The sequence below is a fragment of the Artemia franciscana genome, unplaced genomic scaffold (genome assembly GCF_032884065.1).
Source record: "Artemia franciscana unplaced genomic scaffold, ASM3288406v1 Scaffold_1338, whole genome shotgun sequence".
NCBI lineage: Eukaryota > Metazoa > Arthropoda > Branchiopoda > Anostraca > Artemiidae > Artemia > Artemia franciscana.
This window is the reverse complement of record NW_027062797.1, coordinates 81,663-91,797: the sequence shown is the minus strand read 5'-3', so window position 1 is coordinate 91,797 and position 10,135 is coordinate 81,663.

Genomic DNA, 10,135 nt, shown 5'->3' with positions numbered 1-10,135 from the left:
CAAATTAAATCCATTTAATTGCGTCAATCAATCTTATTAAGTTATTGTCAATCAAAATCACTTAAAAATTAACTAAAACAATCTGTAAAATTAGTAATTCAAAAATTAAACCAGCTACGAATCAAAATTAAAATAGTCTTGGTAAGCCTACATTGTTTTGTCTCATAGCTGGGGAGACTGAACTAAAATTTTCATGAGATATTTTTTCTTTCCATTCCTCACAAGTGGATACTCTGAGGTTTGACTTTCTTTTCCTGATGTCCACCAAGCTCAGATGCTAGTTCAGAATATAATTTGCCTACATTGGTAAGCCTACATTATTCAAAGTAATCTAGCCTAATAATTCAAGCCTAATAATAATTTTAGCATAATAAGCCTAATAATTCAAAGTAAATCTAGATTAAGATTTAACCTTCTTTGGTATATTTAAATAGATAGGAAGTGACTAAAAAATAATGACTAAATTAGTTTGGCTACATGAGCTTTTGAAATAAGGAAGTTAGGTGACAATATGCTTAATAACGCACTCTCACTCATACTCATTGGTTTAAATGGTAAATTGGTTCGTTTTCAAACTAAAAACGAACAGAAATTGCTGTTAATGAACAAATGAAACCGAAACGAACAGAAATTAAAATGAATAGTTGGTACTTGTCTGTTATTTCTACATTTTGATAAGCCTACATTGTTTTGTCTCATAGCTGGGAAGACTGAACTGAAATTTTCATGAATTTTGTTTTCTTTCCATTCCTCACAAAAGAGGATACTTTGAGGTTTTACTTTCTTTTCCTGTTGTCCACCAAGCTCAGGTACTAGTTCAAAATGTAATTTTCAAAAGGAAAGTTACCTGTCTTTCCCAATACATAATGACAACTGTACTATATTTTTTGCAAACAAAAAAAAGTTGTTTGCATTAATTAATTTAACTTGGATAATTAAGTTAATTAATTTAATTAGTTTTTAAAAGGAAATGCACCTGTCCTTGCACACAACTGCATTAGTTTCATTTTAGACAGCGAATTGTAGTCTGCAATGTAAAATTTAATTCAGTTTAAAAAACAAAATGTGCCTGTCCTCGCATACTCATAATAACAATTGTACTATATTTTTTGCATACAACAAATTGTAGTCAGTAATAATTAACTTAATTTGAATAATAATGAATATACTTAATTGAATTTAGTTAAATTATTGAGCTAATTTAAATACAATGATTAAAGTAAATTATTTAATTTGTTTTAAAAAGGAAGTGTACCTGTCCTTGCATATTCATAATAACAACTCTACTAGTTTTATTGCAGACAACAAATTGTTCAGGGTTCTTCGGCAGTGGAATTATACCGTTGACAGTGACATCTAATACTGTGACTCCGCCTAGTGTCTTAAAAGTGGCCGTACATTTACCTGACTTGAGACTCCAAATTTTCACTGTTCCGTCATTGGAAGCACTAGAAGAAAAAGTGTTTTGCTACAATTCTATGCGACTACGGATAAAAACTAATGGTACATGAAATAGGGAAAGGGTTTCAGATCTTCAGATTACATTTTATGATTTGACAAGTTTATCAATAAGAAAATATATAAATTAAAATCACAAGGATAAGAAGTGTCGTAGCTTGAGTCAGTTTTATACGGAAAGGCCAATAAAACACAACAGATAAGATAATATTTGTTTTTGAGAAGGGAAGGGCTGTTCATCATCATCGTCTCTCCCCTGTATCATTCTATGCGACTAAGAGATCCCTAAAAGAAAATTATTTAAAAAAATAAGATTTGTGTGTTTGTTTTTATGCTTCTGACCCCTCCCTCCTGGAATTTTCTTGAATTTCTAAAAAAAGCTAATAAATTGCCTGTCAACAAAGGGTTCGCTTATCCCTCTTGGACTTATCAAACGGATCTCCTAAAAGGGCAGTGAAGACATATAGACTTAAAAAAAAAAAAACTCGCGAGCTAACACCACCTACTTCTTTAAATTGGGCTGTCTGAAAGTTGCCCAGGGCAAGAAAAAAGCGCGAGCATAAAAGAAGGCACCTTACTGCTTGACCACAAAAACACATTTTGTAAAAATTATTTGCTTCTTCTTAAACCTAGACCTCTGTCCACCCATGTTTACGAGGACGATTTGAATTTTATGAAAAAAATTTAGAAAAATACTGACACAATAATGGGACTTGAAAAGAGAGTACAAGTTGAATCAAAATTTCCAAACGTTTAGTTTCTAAACAGAAAACTTTACAATTCTACAAACAACGTACGAAAAATTAAAATTTTAATTTTTTGACTAATTTTCAGTTTAAAAATGGGTCATATTTCTTTTTTTATGTACTTTCTGTTTGGCTATTTACGCCAAAAACTTAGAAATATGCGAAACACAATTTTATTTCACTTTTACATCAAATTAGAGTACATCACTTTTAATCAAAAAAGTACATCACTTTTAAATCAAATTTTACATCACTGTAAAATTAGAATTTTAACAATATGAATTACAGATACCATTGATTGCATACAAGTAACATAATTATCAATGATTAAAACTAAGGTTATGATAGAACTAAAAAACAAGAAATGTTAATAATAAAGAAATAAGAAATAATTAACACTATAAAATAAAAAAAATTGAATATAATTATTAAGTAATATAGTAATAGTCCGATAATGTAACATAAAACAATTCTATATAATACAAGAAGTAATTATTATTATTATAATAAACTATAATTAATAATGAAGAATATTTAACAAGCAAAATTAGAAATAGTAACATTGGGTCAACAGTATTGTCAAAATTTAATATGGGATGTGATATGAAAATGAGAGGAGACAGGAATTATTAAAATTTTTAAATACAAAATTTGAAACGATACAAGACCTCATATGACATAATACTAGAAAACATATAGGAAATAATAGTAAAACGTATAAACTTATGTGGAATACGTGGAATAACGAATGAAATAATGTGGAATAATACGAACTGACACCCACTTACTGTAAAGCTGGCTACAAGGGATATGGACTTTCATCAGTACGGAAGTAGGTGATAAGAGAGGAAAATTATTCACAGTGAAGAGAAGCGAAAATATAGAAAAACTGGTAAAATTTTCCAATAAGGTAATGGAAAAAAACAAAAACTTTTTTTCTCCAATATAATAAAATTCTGAATATTTCAGCTTCACGTTTGGAAGCCTTTATCAACGAGAAAGAAAAGAAGAAAAGGGAAAAACAAAGTAACCCAAAATAGACCAAACAGAAAAAGGAAAACAAGAAAAGGGAAAAAACCACAAATAACAAAATTAAATGGGAAATGAAAGTGGGGAAAAATGAAAAAGGGAAAATATAAACAAATACTAAAAAGCTGTTTCTTAGTAACATCCATGGGGATAATTCTACTTTTTACACATCGTGATGTACAAGGCAACAATGTTTGGATTTTTATTATTATTGGTGAAAAAAAGTTTCTTCAGCTAATTTTTATCGTCCTACTGGAAAATGACGCCATATTTTCTAATTTCCATTTCGTTGTAAATGAACAAGCAGTGGTGTCTATTCAAGGGCAGAGACATTGCATGGTATGAAACTGCAACCGAATTACATGAACAATATAAATTAAGGGTAAAGACCCACCAAAGCCATTTATAGCACATAAGACGACGGAAGGATACTGTCAACTCCTTGTGTTTGATCAATAGGATACTATTATACCATCAAACAGAATAAAAGGATGAAGATTCTCCAGAGCCGGTGATGGCACATAGAGTGTCGACAGGACACTGTTGACGCTTAATGTTCCATATATATTATTACGTCATCAACAGGGTCCTATTAAGCCATCAATAGGATAAAAGGATAAAGATCCTCCATGGCCCATGATGGCAGATAAAGCGTCGCAAGGGTACTGTCAATGACTAATGTGCCATAAATAGGATATAATGTGCCACCAATAGGGTCCTACTGTGTCATCAAATAGTATAAAAAGATAAAAGATGAAGATCCTCCATGGCCCATGATGGCACGTAAGGTGTCGCAAGGCTACCGTCAATCTCTCATGTGCCATAAATAGGATATAGTGTGCCACCAATAGGATCCTACTGTCTCATCAAATAGAATAAAATGATAAGAGATGAAGATCCTCCAAACCCTTTGATGGCACTGCGCAAGATGTCGACGGGTTACTCGACGTTTCAGTCGCTGGGTCTTCTATTAAAGGACAGGTAGCAAGCCTGTTGCCAAACCTCGTGGCAGAGGGAATCAAAGCAGAGAATCAATCTACTGTGCTACCACAGGTTTCATGGATATGCTATAAAACTGACTGAATCCACTTTAATTATGAACCCCACAGATTATCTTATGGTATGGTTTTTAGGAAAGTTTAAGCTATCAACCTATGTTATTTATTAGCTTAGTCTTTTTTATATATTATTTATTGTTTTATCTTCCTTAATTTATTTTACAAGTGGATGGCAGGCCAAACCTGAGCTGCTGTGTACATTAGGGCAGGAGTTCAAATCCCGGTACCGCTGGTTAGGTGATTTGAAACGCGGGTTAGCGGTATAAGCTCATATAGCGGTATTAGCGGGTAAGCTCAGCCCGAGTTGACCTAGCTTCAAAGTATGTATTAGGAGAGATCTTGGGTGACAGCATGGGTAGCTTTGAATGATCTGCTCCAAAACCCCGCACAGCACTCCCGATCTAAAGCTTGGAATGGGCACCTGCGCAACGCGGACTATTAGTCAACATGCGAAACGTATGTGTTATTCTATTTAATCTAATAGTGTTGCGAGAACAACCCTTTGGTTTTGTCGTGTTTTTTTTTTTTTTTTCCTATCACTCAGATTTCAGCTTATTCCTAGATAATGTTAAGGGTCTAACCTCTGCGGTTTTTACGGAAAGTGTGAAAAGTTGGATCGTCTGCTTCAAACCACGCACAGCACTCCCAGTCTAAAGCTTGGAATAGGCACCTGCGCAACGCAGACTATTGGTCAACGTGCGAAATGTATGTGATATTCTATTTAATCTAATTGTGTTGCGAGAACAACACTTTGGTTTTCTCGTGTTTTTTTTTCCTAGCACCCAGATTTTAGCTTATTCCTAGATAACGTTAAGGGTCTAACCTCTGCGGTTTTTACGGAAAGTGTGAAAAGCCGGATGATCTGCTCCAAGCCCCACAAAGCACTCCCGGTATAAGGCTTGGAATAGGCACCTGCGCAGCGCGGACTATTGGTCAACATGCAAAATGTATGTGTTATTCTATTTAATCAAAATTGTGTTGCAAGAGCAACACTTTAGTTTTGTCATGTTTTTGTTTTTTCTAGCTCCCAAATTTCAGCTTATTCCTAGAAAGTGTCAAGGGTCTAACCTCTGCGGTTTTTACGAAAAGTGTGAAAAGTCGGATGATCTGCTCCGAACCCCACACATCACTCCCGGTCTAAAGCTTGGAATAGGCACCTGCGCAACGCGCACTATTGATCAACATGAGAAGTGTATGTGTTATTCTATTTAATCTAATTGTGTTGCGAGAGCAGCACTTTGGTTTTGTCGTGTTTTTTTTCCGAGCACCCAGATTTTACCTTATTCCTAGATAACGTTAAGGGTCTAACCTCTGCGGTTTTTACGGAAAGTCTGAAAAGCCGGATGATCTGCTCCAAGCCCCACAAAGCACTCCCGGTCTAAAGCTTGGATTAAGCACCTGCGCAATGCGCACTATTGATCAACATGAGAAATGTATGTGTTATTCTGTTTAATCTAATTGTGTTGCGAGAGCAACACTTTAATTTTTTCGTATTTTTTTTCCTAGCACCCAGCTTTCAGCTTATTCCTAGAAAGTATAAAGGGTCTAACCTCGGTGGTTTTTACGGAAAGAGTGAAAAGTCGGATGATCAGCTCCGAACGCTACACAGAACTCCCGGTCTAAGGCTTGGAAAAGGCACCTGCGCTACACGGACTATTGGTCAACATGCAAAATGTATTATTCTATTTAATTTAATTTATTTTATAAAGCGTATTAGGTTATTTAAAAAAATTAAATTAATTATTTATTTACTTTTTAATTATCAATAACTATTTATTAACTTGTGTTATTATTATGAATTTAATATCATTTATCGGAAAAAAAAACAGCGATGCATCTGATAATGTAATGGTTATCTGAACCCCGCACAGCACTCCCAGCCCATGGCTTAGAATAGTCACCTGGGCTACGCAAAGTATTGGTCAACATGTAAAATGTATGTGTTATTCTATTTAGTCTAATTTATTCATAAAGCAAATCGGGTTATTTTAAATTCTATTTTTTTAATTTTATTTTTAATGAATTATTAATTTACTTTTTATTATCATTAACTATTTATTAATTTGTGTTATTATTATCAGTCTAATATCATTCGTCCAAAAAACAGGGATGTGCCTGATAATGTAATGGCTATCTTAACCCCGCACAGCACTCCCAGCCCATGGCTTAGAATAGTCATTTGCGCTACACGGACTATTGGTCAACATGCAAAATGTATATGTTATTCTATATAATCGAATTCATTTTGTATTATATCTGATTAACGACGCTTCTTGACTACTAAGGTCCCTGCGTCGGCCCTGCAGTGCATTCCTGCAGCATGCTTCGATCTCTTGGTCCTGTAATACCAAGCTAAGGTCAAACCCACTGCGCCACCACAGGACACAAGGTCTCTAATTTATTTTATAAAGCGTATCAGAGTATTTTAAATTTTATTTTCTTTAATTTTATTTTCAATTAATTATCTATTCACTTTTTATTTATCATTAACTATCTATTAATTTGTGTTATTATTATCAATTTAATATCATTTGTCCGAAGAAACAGCGATATACCTAATACTGTAATGGTTATCACATGAAAAAATCGCTTCATTAACAAATGAAGAGTGACCTCGAAACTCCTTTAGTGTTTTGCCAGATTTAAATCCATGAATACGAATAGTCATGTCAAATGAAGACGTCAAAATATGCGAATTGTCCTTTCCAAAATGAATACTGGTGACACCTTTCGAATGGGCTTTCTCAAATCTTCTTAAACACTGACCCGTGGTAATTTTCCAAACTTTCACCTGTGAAAGAATATTGATCACACATTAATTAGAAGAACAAAAAAGAAAAACGTAATAGGATAGCTTGAACTTTATTGGAAAGAAAAACCGAAATTAATTGGTTAATTTTATTTATTAATTTTATCACACTGTGTAATATCAAGGGAACCGAAGTCAGAAATTTTTTGGATAGCTTGTAAGTAGGACTAACGTCTTTCAAAGCTTGTTTCTTGCGAAGTATCTTAAAAGAACTAAATAAAAATAGATAATAAATAAGAATCCAAGAAAATAATTAAAATGAAAATATAAAGAACTAGAGAGTAGAGTAAATGAAGATAAGCCATAATGAAAATTTTTATTTATAAAGGTTTTATAAAGAAACTTATTTTGAATTTACTTATCTGTTTGTTTGCTCAGAATTCATAAATACATAAATTAGGCTGAAGCTTATAAGTTCTAAGAGTTGAAGTAAGTCAATTTATTTTAATTTTTTGGCAGGTAGAAATTTGCACTTGAAAACAGAAACATAACAGCCAATAAAACTGAAGGCCTCTTGAGCTATCATTTTGTCTTTAATCCATTCATAACGCTAAGCATTAAATGTAAAATATTGAATTCCTCTATGACTACAATAAAAACGTAGTTTTAGCGACCCTTAAAACAGTTTCAAACGGCCCATAAGAAACGACCCTAAAAGCAGTTTTAGCGGGCCTAAAAACAGGTATTTAGCGGCCCTCAGGAGGCTTATTCAACCTTTAAATCCAAATCCTTTTGGATTGGGCTCCCAAAAATACAGTGTCGCCCATGTCAAACTGCAAATTGTTACTTCTTCACAAGTTACAATGTAACCGAGGATTTTCGGCCCTAGCATCAATGAAGCCTAAATACCATGGAAGATAATAAAGCCTAATACCTAGATGCCAGCAATAAATTTAGAGTAGTTTTATCAAATATCTCCCCTCACTTCACCAAACTGTCTGAAAAAAAAAATGTATTTTAGGTTAAAACATATTTGTAATGTATATATCAAATTTTCGTTATGTTTGTTTTCTTTTTTTAGCTTTTTTGTACTCTAAACATGACTATTACAATAGCTTCTATTAGGGGGGCTCACGTCTGGGGTTGAAAAAAGTGGGGAGGAGGCTGGTTGACTTGAAAAGGATTAGAACCACTGGGTTCTACAACAAACTATAATAGAATATACCACCAAGTTAATGGTATTAAAATCCAACTTGGCTTCGTCAAAAAAGAGGTAGCCTTGGTATTAGTAAATCAAAGGAAAACCCAATAAAAATAATATTAGTATAATAGTTGGCAGTTTCAAAAAGAAAAAAAATTGACTTCAAAAGGTAAACCAAATTCTCAAGCAAAAATTGAAATGAACTAAAATAATAAATTCACGAGACAAGTTTTCAACCATATGCCCACAGGCTTATGCGCTTCCTGAGGATTTTGTTGTATAGATCACCCCCTCCTTCCTCCCCCCGAAAAAAATCCTTGTGTAAAACACCCCGGAAAAAAATTTCCTGGATACGGCCCTGCATAAAGGGCAACTTTTTTAAAATACATTTTCTGCATTTATACTTTTTGCACAAACACATTTACAAAGTTTAGGGCTGTAATAGAGAGAGAGAGAGAGAGAGAGAGAGAGAGAGAGAGAGAGAGAGAGAGAGAGAGAGAGAGAGAGAGAGAGAGAGAGAGAGAGAGAGAGAGAGAGAGAGAGAGAGAGAGAGAGAGAGAGAGAGAGAGAGAGATAGAGAGAGAGAGAAAGTTTTATTTAAAAAGAAAATTGTAGTTCACATGGCTAATTTGAAGTTGAAATATAAAACATTTTATTATGCAATATTATATATTGACGTAAAAAACGGACGAAAGAGTTCTGGTAGCGGTTTGTCCGAGGACACACAGGCAAAAGTTTTAGTTTCTGTCTCGTAGGGCTGACTGTTGGGGCTTCTGTGGACAAAATTTCACGATGAGCACGGTTAGACAGCAGCATTTTGCCAAACTTCAGGATAAGTTCACCCAAACAGAGTTGAAGAATTTGGAGCTCAAGGTTTGCTAGGGCATTGCTATAGGAAATGTCTCTATTACCTAGGATGATCCTGGTTGCCCGTTTTTCGACATACTCTAGTTCCTGCATCAAATTCTTATGACAGCAGGATAAAAAAAGAAAGCAAAAATGGATTTGGTTAGATTTGCTTCTGAAAAGCTTAAGATAATATCTATTTCAAAAAGACTATCCTCATACACTCTAAGAGAGCTAAATTCACTTCTTACGTCCACCGCATAAAAAAGAAAAACAAGAAGAAATAATCTTAATTGATCTTTCACTAATTAAAAACAAAGCGTCGGTCCACATTAAGCTGTCAAATAAAAAAAATGTTGAAAATCCTTATGTTAATTATTAAACTGAGTCTCTATCCCATAGGGGGTAATTACCATAAGAGAGCTGAAGAGGCTACAGCGTGACCTTCAGCCACCCTATGAAATTTGTAACTCAAGTGACTTTAGAAAGTCTCTCTCCCCAACAGCTTTAATTACAATAGGTATAAAACTATTTCCAGATCCACAAATTTCAGAAAATTATCCGTAGAATACTCCGGGCATATTTACTAGAAGTCTGGATTGGTTAAGTCGACCCGGAACCGCGTCCATCTTAATGCCTAGAGACAGTACAGCCCTTGAATGTAAAACGTCATCTGAAGTAATCTCTTCATCTGGGATAATTCTACCTTTTACACATCGTAATGTACAAGGCAACAATGTTTGGATTTTTATTATTATTGGTGAAAAAAGTTTCTTCAGCTAATTTTTATCGCCCTACTGGAAAATGATGCCACATTTTTTAATTTCGTTGTAAATGAACAAGTAGTGGTGTCTAATCAAGGGCAGAGACATTGTATGTTATGAAACTGCAACCGAATTACATGAACAAGATAAATTAAGGGTACAGACCCACCAGAGCCACCAATAGCCCGCGAAATGAAATTCAACACGGGATTCAAGACGTGTCTTTCACCTGGCATCATCCGGTGAAATAATCAAATTTCATCAAAATTCGTGGGCGGGGCCAC